Consider the following 13,002-nt stretch of genomic DNA (forward strand, 5'->3'; position numbering starts at 1 on the left):
TTTGCCCAGAAGGGAAGCTGGGCGATGGGATCATCAGCGTGGATGGCGTTGAATTCATTGCTTACAAGATGATCCTCTCCAGCTGCAGTCCGTACTTCAGGTGAGTGCTTGAAGGAGGAGGGGATGGGGCCAAACAGTATTTCCTGCTCTGTGCCACACTGTGCCTTCGTGTATCTCCAGCACTTCCCTCGGCCCTCAAACTTTCCTCCAGCAGTTCCCCCTAGTCCTGGTACCTCCTCAGACACCAACATTCATCCACAAGCTGGGATCGAACAGCAGCGCTGGAAGTGGTGTCTGGCAAAGCCCCAGATACGGTGCAGGGCTGGGAGCGTGGCCAGCCTGGCTGGCCTGGTTTGCCTTCCCCACACACCGTTACTCTCTGGTGTTCTTGTTGAAGCAAGGTGCCCACTTGCCCTGTGGCTCCTTATTAAAACAACCGGCTAGTAAAAGATTCCTTCATAAAACTCCCCGGCCTCCCAGCATGGCTACTGCTAGTGCCCAAATTGGTGGGCGGGGAAGGAGGCACAGGGGATAATGGGGTCAGGGTGTCACACAGCAAGGCCGCTTTCTTCCCCAGCGCTGCTTTGTTTTTTTTCAGGGCTTTGCTCTCCAGCAACTGGAGCAATGCCGAGAGGAAGGTCTATAAAATCCCCGGCACTTCCTCTGAAATGATGAGGCTCCTTATGGAATATGCCTACACCGGGACAGTGCGGGTCACGGATGACAACGTTGAAAGTTTGCTCATCGCAGCAGACCAGTTCAATGTCCTGGACATCGTCAGACTGTGCTGCGAGTTCTTAAAATCCCAGCTGTGCTTGGAAAATTGTGTCGGCATCTGGAGATTCACAGGCTACTACTACTGTCCTGACATGCGAGAAGCAGCCCATGAGTTCATCCTGCATCACTTTGAGGAGGTGAGCAGGGTGTCCACAGAGTTTGTGGCGCTCTCCTTCAATGACCTGGAACGCCTGCTGGAGAAGGATGAGCTCCCTGTGAAAGAAGAGTCCGTGTTCGAGGCCGTTCTGAAATGGGTTGCTCATGACCTGCAGAACAGGAGGCAGCACGTTGTAGCCTTGCTGGGCAAGGAAGGGTGGAAGTGTGGACAGAGGGATTTTTTTTCTCTAAATAAACTCAGCGTTACTGACAGTTAAGACTTTGCTTAAAAATTTTGAACTCATACGTGCGCAGTGGTATGAATTTGTAGTCCATGTTCCCTGTACTTACACGTCCCTCATGCAAATCTGCAAGTGCCATTTCTATCAGTTTCACAGGAACTAGATTTTCATCAGTGTCCCAGAAGGTCTTATTGACCAGCTCTTTGAAGAGCTGGAAGTTTGCTTTCCTGAAATTCAGGGTCCTGACTTTACTCTTCCCCACATGCCCAGACCCCTCGGGACTGTGCACTCCACCAGCGCCTGACCACCGCAGCCCAGGCTGCCTCCAATCTTGATGTCACCCATTAGCTCATTTGCGTTGGTGCCCTTCAGGTCCAGTATGGCCGCTCCTCTGGTGGGGCTGTCTATTACCTGGCTCAAGAAGTTATCTTCAAGGCACTCGGTTCTGGCAGTCTCCTGGATTGCCTACAGCTCGCCATGCTGCTTTTGCAGCAGCTGTCGGGGAAGTGGCTCAATATCTGTGATCAATTAATAAGCTTTATTGTCCTCAGTTGTTTCAACTTGATGAATCTTTTTCCTCTAGAACACCAATTCATCCCCGCTTTTTGCGGGCGCTTGATTTTCCATCTCTAAATGCCTTTTGTATGGGTGGCACGGTTATTTTAGAAATTCTGAACTTTGGAAGTCCACTTGCACACCTACCCTGACAGTGGTGTCTGTGGATGCCGTAATGCATCATGGTGTGTTCCTTTATGACTAAAAGTTACCACAGGGTAAGGCAAGGTAGCCTTGCGTTAAGTTGCCATGGCAGAGCTTAACAACCCATCTTACAGAGTTTTAGTAGCAAGAAAAGAAACTGTCTGGAGCTTGATGGTACCCCAAAACCTCCCTGCCTCCCTCCCTCCCTGCGGGCGTGCTGCCTGCTCCCTGCCCAGGCTCTGCAGGCAGGGCAGAGGCCATTCCCAGCACGGCATGGCCATGCTGGGGAACCTCTCCTGCCCGCCAACGGCACACGGCACCACCGCTCACCCAAAAGTGGCAACGCAGGAGCCAGTGGGCCAGGCGAAGATGAGGGCGGTGCTGTCCTCATTGCTGCCAAGTCTTTTTCTGCAGTGGTTTAAAACAGTTTACCTTGGGTTAAAAGCAATGTAAAGGGTAACAAGGGACGATGTCCACTGCTGCCATGTGCCCAGCCCTGAGAGCTGAACCCCAGCTAGACCGCTCTGGCCAGCCCAGACAAAGCGTTCCTCCCAGACGTCCTGGTATTTTTTAGCCATCTCTTCTCAGAGAGTTTGTCTTCAGTGCATCAGGCTGGTTTACCCCTGGAGAGCTGCAACCGTCTGCAAGCAAGTTTGTCATTAGAGAATTTGCTGTAGGTAAAATAAAGGGGAAGGATGCCTGGAGAAAAGCAGAGATGCCCTCACTGGAGAGCTGACTTTCACTGTGGAAAGGTCATCCATTCCCTCTAATGGTCATGCCTCAGTTACCTGACTGTGTTAGTTTGAGTTTAGGTGGTTGTTAAAGATGGGATTATGAGACGTAAATGTATGCATGCATGCTGTTCCAACCACTTTTCCTTGACACTGTGACTTGATATTGCAGGCATCATGAGATGGTTTGCGCTCTAATGGGTAGAGAGCTCCGTTAACAAAAATACAGTTAATACACAGCCTTCATGTTAGCCTTTTTCGGCTCATTTATGATTGTCTTTAGGCCATTTGATTCTCTGAAAAAGATTCCAAAATATCCATTGCCTTTTCAGCTGACGCAGGAACCTTCTATATATCAGGTCTCTAAGAAGGAAGAACGACGCCAAGGTAATTATTTCATTCTATAGTTACCCAGCCATACCAAGCCTGTCTCTGTAAATTTCAGCAGCCATCGGCTGAAGGGTCAGTACTGAAGGGACATAAACCATTAAGGCCAGTAATCTGCCCCTTCAGAAAGGACAGGTGAGCAGCACTTGTGGTGCTAAAGGGTTGGGCTACGGTTTACGACTCAGAAGTTTTAGCTGTTTCATGATGGGCTTACTGTAGGTTTTCTGTATGTTATTTAAGACTGGTGGTCAAAAAAATAAGAGCATGTGTGGTCTCTAGAGAGCGAAAATCACAGCAATTACACGACCGGGCCGCGCCGGGAGCAGAGGCTACGGCCCCTGACACAACATGGCCGCCGGGAGCCCTGTGCCGGGACTACAGCTCCCAGCGTGCCCCGGGGCACCCCTTCCTGCCCTCTGACCCCCGCAGGAACCAGAGCCGCCTCCCCGGGGCTGCCCCGGCCCAAGGGCCTGGTGGAGCCGGGAGGAGGAGGAGGGCAGAGAGGGAGAGAGCAGCAGAGAGGGGTGGGAAGGGCCAGAGGGACAACGGGGAGAGCAGGGGGGAGCTGGGCAGGGAGCGGAGGGAGGAGAAATGCTGATGAGGGGCAGGGGGAGAGCGGGAAAGAGATGGAGGGCAGGGGCCAGGGTCAGGACGAGGAGGCGGAGAAGGAGAGAAGAGCGACGGCCTCCAGGGCTGAGGTGGGGGAAGAGCAAAAGGGGACGGGGAGTGGGATGGAGGCCCAGAAGGGAGAGGGAAGGCCCAGGCAGACAGGCAGGAAAGGGGACAGGCTGCAGGACAGCAAGGAAGATGAGGCCAGGCAGGTGGACAGAGCGATAGAAAAGAGAGAAGGGCAGGGAGCGGGGGAGAGAGATGTAGAGAAAGACAAAAATAGCAAAGAGAAGACCAGGCTGTATGGCAGGGAGGGAGGGATGAAAAACATAAGATCAGGGAGCCGGCCAGAGAAAGACAGAGAAAGGAAAAAATAGTGATGGGCTAGAGACAGGGCGGGAGGAATTAAAAGATGGGGGCAGGGAGCCAGGCAGAGAGCGATGAGGAGGGACCACAAATAGCAACTACGGGCAACTGACTCCATTTCTTGAGCACCCCCCAGCAGCGGCATTACCAGGCGCCTCAAGGAATGCGCTGCCTGCAAAAGCCCTTCCCTGGGCTCAGTCCTCCTGCCTGATATTGGTGATGAACGTCGCCCTGCAGAGTGGCCGGGACTGTGGGGAAAAAGCCCAGCTCGGGGCGGGGGGGGAATCGGCCAGCTGGTTTTTTGTCTGTTTGCTTGTTGGTTTTGCGTTTGTTTGCTTGTTGGTTTTGCTTTTTAAAATAATACCATTTAAGCTCTAAATACAACCTGTAAGGAGAAAGGACCCAGGCGTACTAGGTTGGGCACATTTAGAGCCCAAAGCCGTCCAACAGCCACACAAACCACCGCTGGCTCCCGCTGCGCACACTGCACCGCCTGCTCGCAGGTACAGGCAGCCGCCCTGGGTCTTGAGCGCTCCTCCGGAGCGGCACCGCCAGGCAGCTCAAAAAATCCCACTGCCTGCAAAAACTAGAGCACAGCTTAATTCTGGGCAATTTTCCCTCTTTTCAAGCCTGCTGGTTAAAGAGTCATCTGTTGAGGCACGGCTCAGGACCACGCCAGGGCCAATGGCGCTGCTTTCTGCACCCCGTGGCGGGGATGGGCAGAAGGAGATGTTCCTAGATCAGATCGTGGGACGAGGTACATGCGCAGGGTGTCAGGGTCCAGGGTTTCCCAGTGCCTCCGTGAGAGATCTTGCTGCCAGCAAGCACCTCACCATAACGCCGAGGCCGTATCCACCCCCTGGAGCTGGGTACAGCTGCCCTGAGGGGTCTCACAGGGAGGACAGGGTCATCTGACATCTGACAAAGAAATGATGAGCTGAAGCCCGGTGGCCATGGCTGGCCAGTTCAAAGTCTCCGAGAGCCTCAACCTTTCTCCCCGGGAGTGTTTAACCCAGGTTTTACTGTTATGTACAGGATCCGGGTGTGTTGGCCCTGGCTTCCTGGGGTTATGTTATTTTTATGTTATCTTGTGTTCCGCATGGTCTTTTTTTGTGGAGAGTCCTCTTTTTCAGCTTGTTTACCATTTTAAGGTTTAGATGGGGGTCTTTGTTTTGTGTACAATGTTGTATCTGTTTGGGTTTTTTTTGCTGTTTTGGTGGATTGTATTGTGTTTTCTATCTTGAAACCATCATTTCTGGTCCAATATGTCTCCTGCAGGTGGGGCAGTGCCACTTCTAGTGCAGTCCGACTCGTTTCTGACTTCTAGCCCATAAGTAATGACTGCCAGAGGACTATGCGTACTTCTAAATTTCCACGGACTTCCAAATTCAGGGTCATTTCTCCTGCCTTGAGGAAGAGCCATGGGAAGATGCCAGCCACATGGAAGGACCAGGCTTTCTGGGTTTTGCTTTTGAGTTAGAAACCTGCAAAGAGGCTGCTGTCGTTAAGTTTAGTGACATTTTGTAACTCAACTGGGTATTGTGTGACTTGAAACATTGCTGGCAAATCATAGAGTCATAGAATGGGTAGAGTCAGAAGGGACTTTAAAGATCATCTAGTCCCAACCTCCCTGCTATGGGCAGGGACACCTCCCACTAGACCAGGCTGCTCAAAGCCCTGTCCAGCCTGGCCTTGAACAATTCCAGGGATGGGGCATCCACAAGTTCTCTGGGCAGCCTGTGCCAGCGGCACACCGCCCTCGGCAAAAAGAATGTCTTCTTAATATCTTATCTAAATCTACCCTCTTTCAGTTTAAAACCGTTCCCCTCGTCCTGTTGCTCCACTCCCTGACCAAGAGTCCCTCTCCACCTTTTCTGTAGGCCCCCTTTAGGTAGTACTGGAAGGCCGCTATAAGGTCTCCCCAGAGCCTTCTCTTCTCCAGGCTGAACAACCCCAAGTCTCTCAGCCTGTCCTCACAGCAGAGGGGCTTGAGCCCTCTGGTCATTTTTGTGGTCTCCTCTGCACTCACTCCAACAGTTCCATGTCCTTTGCATGTTTGGGGCCCCAGAGCTGGAGGCAGTACTTCAGGTGGGTTCTCACGAGGGCAGAGTAGAGGGACAGAATCATGTCACTCGACCTGCTGGCCATGCTTCTTTTGATGCAGCCGAGGATATGGTTGGCTTTCTGGGCTGCAAGTGCACATTGCCAGCTCACGTTGAGCTTCTCACCCACCAACACCCCCAAGTCCTTCTCCTCAGGGCTGCTCTCAAACCATTCTCCTCCCAGTCTGTATTTTTGCTTGGGATTGCCTCAGCCCATGTGTAGGGCCTTGAACTTGGCCCAATTGAACTTCTCCAGCCTGTCCGGGTCCCTCTGGATGGCTCCAGCGTGTCGACCGTGCCACACAGCTTGGTGTCGTCGGCAAACTTGCTGAGGGTGAATTCAATCCCAACATCCATGTCACCAACAAAGATGTTAAATAGAACACCATTCATCACTGCTCACCACTTGGTCATCAAGCTGTTGGCCAAACCTCTCTGAGTGCAGCCATCCGTCCAATTCCTTAGCCACCGAGTGGTCCATCTGTCAAAGCCATGTCTCTCCAATTTAGAGACAAGGATGTCATGTGGGACAGTGTCAGATACCTTTCCCGAGTCCAGTCAGATGATGTCAGCTGCTCTTCCCTTATCCACCAACACTGTAACCCCGTTGTAGAAGGCCACCAAATTTGTCAGGCACCGTGTGCCCTTAGTGAAGCCATGTTGGCTGTCGCTGATCACAGAATCACAGAATCACAGAATGGTTCGAGTTGGAAGGGACCCTAAAGATCATCTAGTTCCAACCCCCCTGCCATGGGCAGGGACACGTCCCACTAGACCAGGCTGCCCAAAGTCTCACCCAGCCTTGAACACTTCCAGGGATGGGGCATCGACAGCTTCCCTGGGCAACCTCTTCCAGTGCCTCGCCACCCTTACAGTAAAGAATTTCTTCCTGATATCCAATCTAAATCGACCCTCTTTCTGTTTGAAACCGTTGCCCCATGTCCTATCATTGCACTCCCTATATTCCATGTGCCTCAGCAGAGTTTCCAGGAAGATCTGCTGCGTGATCCTGCCGGGCACCGAGGTGAGACTGCCCAGCCTGTCTGTGGAGGAAAACCAATTGCCTTTAGGCATAGGAACAAATCTATGGAAGGTTCCAGGCGTAAGACTCCCCTTTTCATCTGTACGGCCCTAAGAGCTCTATTGGCATTTCCAGTGCCCAGCCCCTGGAGAGCGTGTGAGCTTGTGAATAGGTTTGCTCTCCAGGCATAGCCAGGGATCTCCTTTCAGACTAGTGACAAACCCGTCTTGGTGGAAGGCTGGTATCCTTCCCTTCCTCAGTGAAATTTCAAAAGTAACATAGATGCCCGTCCCTGTACCGATGAGACTTCACCGGGACAGGTTCCCAGGAGAGTGTTTCTGGCAGAGGATGGGCTTTTAGTGCATATCCAACAGTGGGGCTTTTTTCCTCTGCTGCTGTGGTTTGGACTGTGGCGATGGGCGAGTTGTGGAATGAATACGTATAATCCACCACAGGCTTACGGGCAAGGCTACCATATTAAAACCTGGGCTTCCAAACGACCATTAACAGGAAAAATAGACACCAAGAGCAAAATTAATGATGTCTTTTATACAGAGGACAGCACTGAAATCAAAAGGATTTCCTGACTCCGGAAACCCAAAAGGCATTTAAAGATGTAAAGCAAGCAGTCGTGGAAGCTCCCTCCTTAGCCCTGCCAGACCACAAGAAGGCTTTTATATTTATATGAACAGAAAGGAATAGCCAGTTGGGCCAGAAGCGCCTGCAAGCCATAGCATATTACTCAACAGAACTCGACCTGGTCATTCAAGGCACGAACTCCTGCGCTAGGGCTGTTGCAGCGGCAGCTTTGGTGGTTGAGAAAGCAAGAAAGGTTGTCCTGGGGCACCTCCTAATGCTGATGGTTCATTCCTGACTTCTTAGTCCTCCTCTCCAGACAGAGTTCACGCCGCTGTGGGTGTGCCACGGTTGGGAAGTACACTGGCTTGTGGCCATAAACCGGGTGGTCATTGGCCCCTTTGTCTGACCTTTCGGTAGCTGCCCCAAGGAACACTCAGCCCCCCTGAGATGTCCCCTGCCTTCGCTGGCCCTGCGGTGCGGGCAGCCGGGCGCCACACTGCAGAGCCGGCTGCATCTCCCCCAGGCTGTCTTGGCTCGTCTGGCTGCCTGGAGGAGGGGATAGTGGGGGTGGCAGCCTGGGGGTGACAGGAGGGACCCTGCCGACCTGGGGGGTGACAGGACAGTGGCCGGTGACAAGCCAGGGGACACCAGGGACACCAGCAGCCAGGGGCAGTGACAGCCCTTTTGTCACAATGCGCTGGGTCCCCTGAGGCATGGGGGTGGGGCGGTGGGCCGTTGCCCAGTGGCCATAGTGACTGGCCAGGCCTAGCAACACTGTGTGGGAGAGAGGGAGCAGGGACAGAGCTCGGCTCAGCCCGCACCGCTTTCCCCGGCCCCTCGGCGGGCCCTTCCCTGCGCTGCCACCAGCCCAACCCAGCACAGAGGCCGCCACACTTGGTACCGCTGTGGACGCCGTGGCCCCTGGACCACCTGGCCACAACCATGTCGTGCATCCACTACAAGTTCGCTGCCAAGCTGGCGTATGACAGGGTCATCTTCAGCGGCCTGAACATCTGCCTGCGGGACCTCAAGCGCCAGATCATGGCCCGCGAGAAGCTGAAGGCGGCCACCAGCGACTTGCAGATCAGCAATGCCCAGACTGGAGCAGGTGCGTGGGGCGCAGCGCGGGGCCTCGGGGACCCCCCGTGGTGGTCGCGGCCTGCGGGAGCCATGCTGGGCTCTCTGCGGGTCGCCCCAGGTGGCCCGAGTCCAGCCGGGGCCCGTGTCGTGGGCGTGGGGAGCAGCAGGAGGGATGCGGGGCGGGGATGAAGCGGGGCGGGAAGCCATGATGAGATTCGGCCGCCATCGGGAGCTGTGACTTGTGCTGGGGGCCTCGCAGAGTAGGTAGAGGTACATTTTGGGAGTCCCGGATTTTTCTCGTAGTGTTGACTAAAACTGTGAAGAGCTTTTGAAAAAGGTTTAATTTGCTTGAAGGGCTTTGCTGCAGAAGGGTCTCTGAATTTGCCTTCAGTTGCTAATGAACTTCTAGCCTGACGAATGCCAGCAGGCTGAATGGCTGCCTGGCTGATGTCCCTTCTGTAACGGCTGGGTCTGTGTAAAGCAGAGCATTAAACCCAGAACGTTCGACGGCAATAAACTGTGATGGGCCCAGTTGTTGTCACCGGGAGAAAAAATGTTTTGAAATAGGCCAAACACGGAGATCCTGTTATGGCAGTTGAGAAACCGAAAGGAAAGTTTTAGGTGAAACATTGATGCTCATAAATATATTAGCCCCTGAAGTATTACTGTAATATACGTCATAGCATTTTTACAAAGTGTGTTTCTTTGTTTCCATGCGTAATCACAACTCAGTGAAGAAGTATGTGCTTCTTGAAAAGTCCTCTTAGTATGTTGAGACGATAACAGCGCGCTGTTACATATAGGATTTTGCATTTATAGCTGCAAAAGGATCCTCTGGAGTGCTGTGTAATTACAAATTAATATGCGTTCTTACAAATTGGCTGATTTTTTTTCTGTGTTTATGTTGTTCCAGAGTACACAGATGACAACGCCCTGATTGCTAAGAACTCGTCGGTAATTGTGAGAAGAATCCCTGTTGGAGGAGTTAAAGCTGCCGGCAAAACATCTGCCATGTGAGTGTCCATAAAGCGTTGAATTCTTGGCTAGGGGTTTCAACGTGTGAACTTTTTTAATGGCTATTAGTTTACGGAGGCATTCTGCTTGTATCTCTCTCGTTAAAGCTGCAGTAAATGTTTGTCGTCGTGGGGCAGATGTTACCGTATCTGTCCCGAAGTAGGCTGACATTTTTAGGCCTGCTGGGAGATGGGGTTCCAACTCCATCAACGGTAACTTTTAAGAGGATTCTCCTGGGTTTGTCCTTGGGGTTGGCTCTTCTGAGACCCAAGTTGTAGATCCTGTTTCCTCTCTGTGGAGAGCTCCCTTATTATATGCGTTTGCTTTTATTGCTTTTATAGGAACGACAGATAGCCATTGTAGTGTAAACTCATAATTTGTTTCCATCTCAGAGGAGATGCCTTCAGGCACTCCCTAGTAATTCTGGACACGGCAGCCTTGTGCTTATAAACGTGGCCTTGCTTTGGGGGTGAATGTATGTATTGAAATATGTGTGCTTAGTGCTACCTTGTCAATGCATCCTCCGCTTCTGGCTGGATGGCACCCTCCCCGGGTATTGTCATGCTGCCCCAAAATGAGAGGGTAGATGCTGCTGGCATCAAAGATCAAACAAACACCCGTACGTGGGGATAAGGACAGACCAGCACTGCTGTGCTAATGTTGACAATTAACCAGGCAGGTGAGCTTTCTGTTCCTTCGGCTGGAAACATGGCAGAAACCACTGGTAGAGGGGCTGATGTTTGGGAATGATGAAAGTACGCTGCAATGGTGGAGAGGCCTTTCAAACATGCGTTACTTGCCTTGTAGTATGTTCTTCAAGGTAAATGGATGAAGAAACCACTGTATGGCCAAAGAAACGTGACTTTGGAGGGTTTTATTAGTTGCACTGAGTGCACCAAGAGAGAACAGTTTATGTAGGCAAATGAATTTCCATATTCACTAGATTATTTAGAACATAATGTTATGATGTTCAGGTTTTGTGATCTGTTTTCACTGCTTTATGTTTGCTACGAGTGCTTTATTTAAAGTTCTGATCACCTTTATTTCTTTTTCTAGAGGCGGAACTGAGCCACTGAGTGGAACATCAAAAACGGTATGTAAAAACACAATCTCACCCTTTTTTCAACACCCTTAATTCTAAACAAGACATTCTAAGCAAATCCTAAACAAATAGCCTTGTGTTAATTCTGCAAACATTAACTTCATGTATTTTCCAGTAAAACACAGTATATATTGCAAATACAGTGTATCTTATTCAGCGTAGTGAAGACTGAGTAATGCCATCGCTTGCGCAGTTCGAATGTGAATATTGGTATTTGTGCCTCAAATGCATTGTATTTCATATTGAACATGCCAGGCTATTTCCTGTATGACTTTGTGTTGAACAGGTGATATATGATGGTTTTTAGATCATGCTGGTTCAAGGTTTGCACACTGATGTGCTACATCTGTCTGTAGCTAGCCAATATGCATGTTTGTATGGGGGTGTGTGGGGTTTTTGTTTGTTGCAACAAAAAATGTTTAGAGCGTATTTTCTTCCCTTTTCCCATTGTATCACTTAGCTTTTGTTTTTAAGTACTTTTTTGCCTAATGCTTTTTGAAAATGTTTTCAAAAGCCACTGAGAAACCATTATTGCTGAACTTGGTACTGTTTCTTGCTTTTGACTCGGGGGCTCAACAAATACCGATCCCAACACATCCCATACGTTTTGAGGACAGTTCCGATTCCTTTTCATGTCCTTAAATACTTGGGTATTTGTTCCTAAAAACTGTACAATTGAAGTGATACTGTTTGAGCCAAGGCAGAGAGCATCGCCTGTCCCAGCAGGGCTGGGTGCTCTGTAGGAGGTGCCTTGGATCAAATGCCACCAGAAGTACACGTTCCAGCCCTGCCCGTAGACTGCAGTGACCCCTTGGTGTCACTGGGACCTGTTGATTGCTTTTCAGAATTGTAGCTGTGTTTCCTCTGGGGTTTTGCCTTTGGGCTTCTCTTGTGGCTGCTCATCTACTAACCCGTAAGAGCTGTTGTATGGTGAGATGGTAAGGAACGGAGGATGGTGAAGGGTCGGTGGCTCAAAGGCCCAGAAGGCGCTGCCTGGAGCCTGGGCTAGCACTTGTAGATGAGGACAGGCTGGGTTTTTCCTTGGCATGTCGGTACATCCAGACTTCTTTGGAAGGACGTGCTGCACTTGCCCCAGCGTCCCAAAGACAGTCTGCAATGCTCTGGGCAAACCCACTTGTTAAATGAGGGCATGGTTAGGAAGAACCGCTTAAGACAGGGAGGAAGTCTAATGTGTTGGGATTATTAACATTGGGGGGCATGTATGTATTGAGCTGCCCGCCCTGTAAGGGGGCTTGTTCCCGTCCCCACTGCGCTCCTGTTGCCATGGCCCGTGTTCCAGCTGCAACTGCCGGTGCCTGGTGACGGGCACAACACAGCACTGCTCCCCTGCTCCCCACGCAGCCCTTTGCCCCTGCTCCTGACCCCTCAAACAACACACCCAGCCCTTCCTGGGGCCCAAAAACCTCTCTGTGTGTGCTGACATTTAGGAGGCATCATGAAAGCCCTAAAGGAGAGGACACTTGTGCTGCCAGAGGTAGGGCCCCACTCCAGGGAGGTGGGCACCCCCACTGCCCGGGCAGGCTGGAGCAGGCACCGTGGGGATGGAGTGGGGTGGGCACCCTGCTCTGGGGAGCTCGGGGGGCCGGGAGCTTGGCTTGCCCTCTCCCCCCACCCCTGCAAGGCCAGGGGCTGGGAGAAGCCTTTCTGGGCTGCTCATGCTCTGCTGGGATCGGGCCTCCCTGCACCGGGGGACACATCCCCCGGGGAGCCCAGGGTCCCCTGGGCCGGTGCCGGAGGGATGCTCGCTGGGAGCAGCTCGGTGCTGCCCGGAGCCTGAGCTGGTGCCTCCGCTGCCCCTTTCCAGGCTGGAGCCCTGGGAGATGATCCCTGCCTGCGGAGCAGCACTGAGCCCAAAGGCTGCCTGCAAAGAGGAGGGAGCTTCTGGGTGCCCAGGCAGGCACGGGGCTGGGGTCTGGGTCTGGGGGGCTGGGGTCTGTGCCCAGGGTCCCCCTGCGGGGCAGGGAGCAGGGCCGCTCACCCCTGCCCGCTCTGGTGCATTTGTGCATAGCGTGGTGCATTTGTGGGTAAAATCCCTGTCACTTTTCTTAACTTCTGCCTGCAGTACCTTTTTGGATCTGGGTGTTTTCAGGGTTGGATGCTGCTTTCATTTCCCAAAGGTTAAGCCTTTCTTTAGTATACCACCACTTTGAATTTACATCGGGAAAAGGGGCAGCAT

Source organism: Chroicocephalus ridibundus, chromosome 4, assembly GCF_963924245.1.
Source record: "Chroicocephalus ridibundus chromosome 4, bChrRid1.1, whole genome shotgun sequence".
Taxonomy (NCBI): domain Eukaryota; kingdom Metazoa; phylum Chordata; class Aves; order Charadriiformes; family Laridae; genus Chroicocephalus; species Chroicocephalus ridibundus.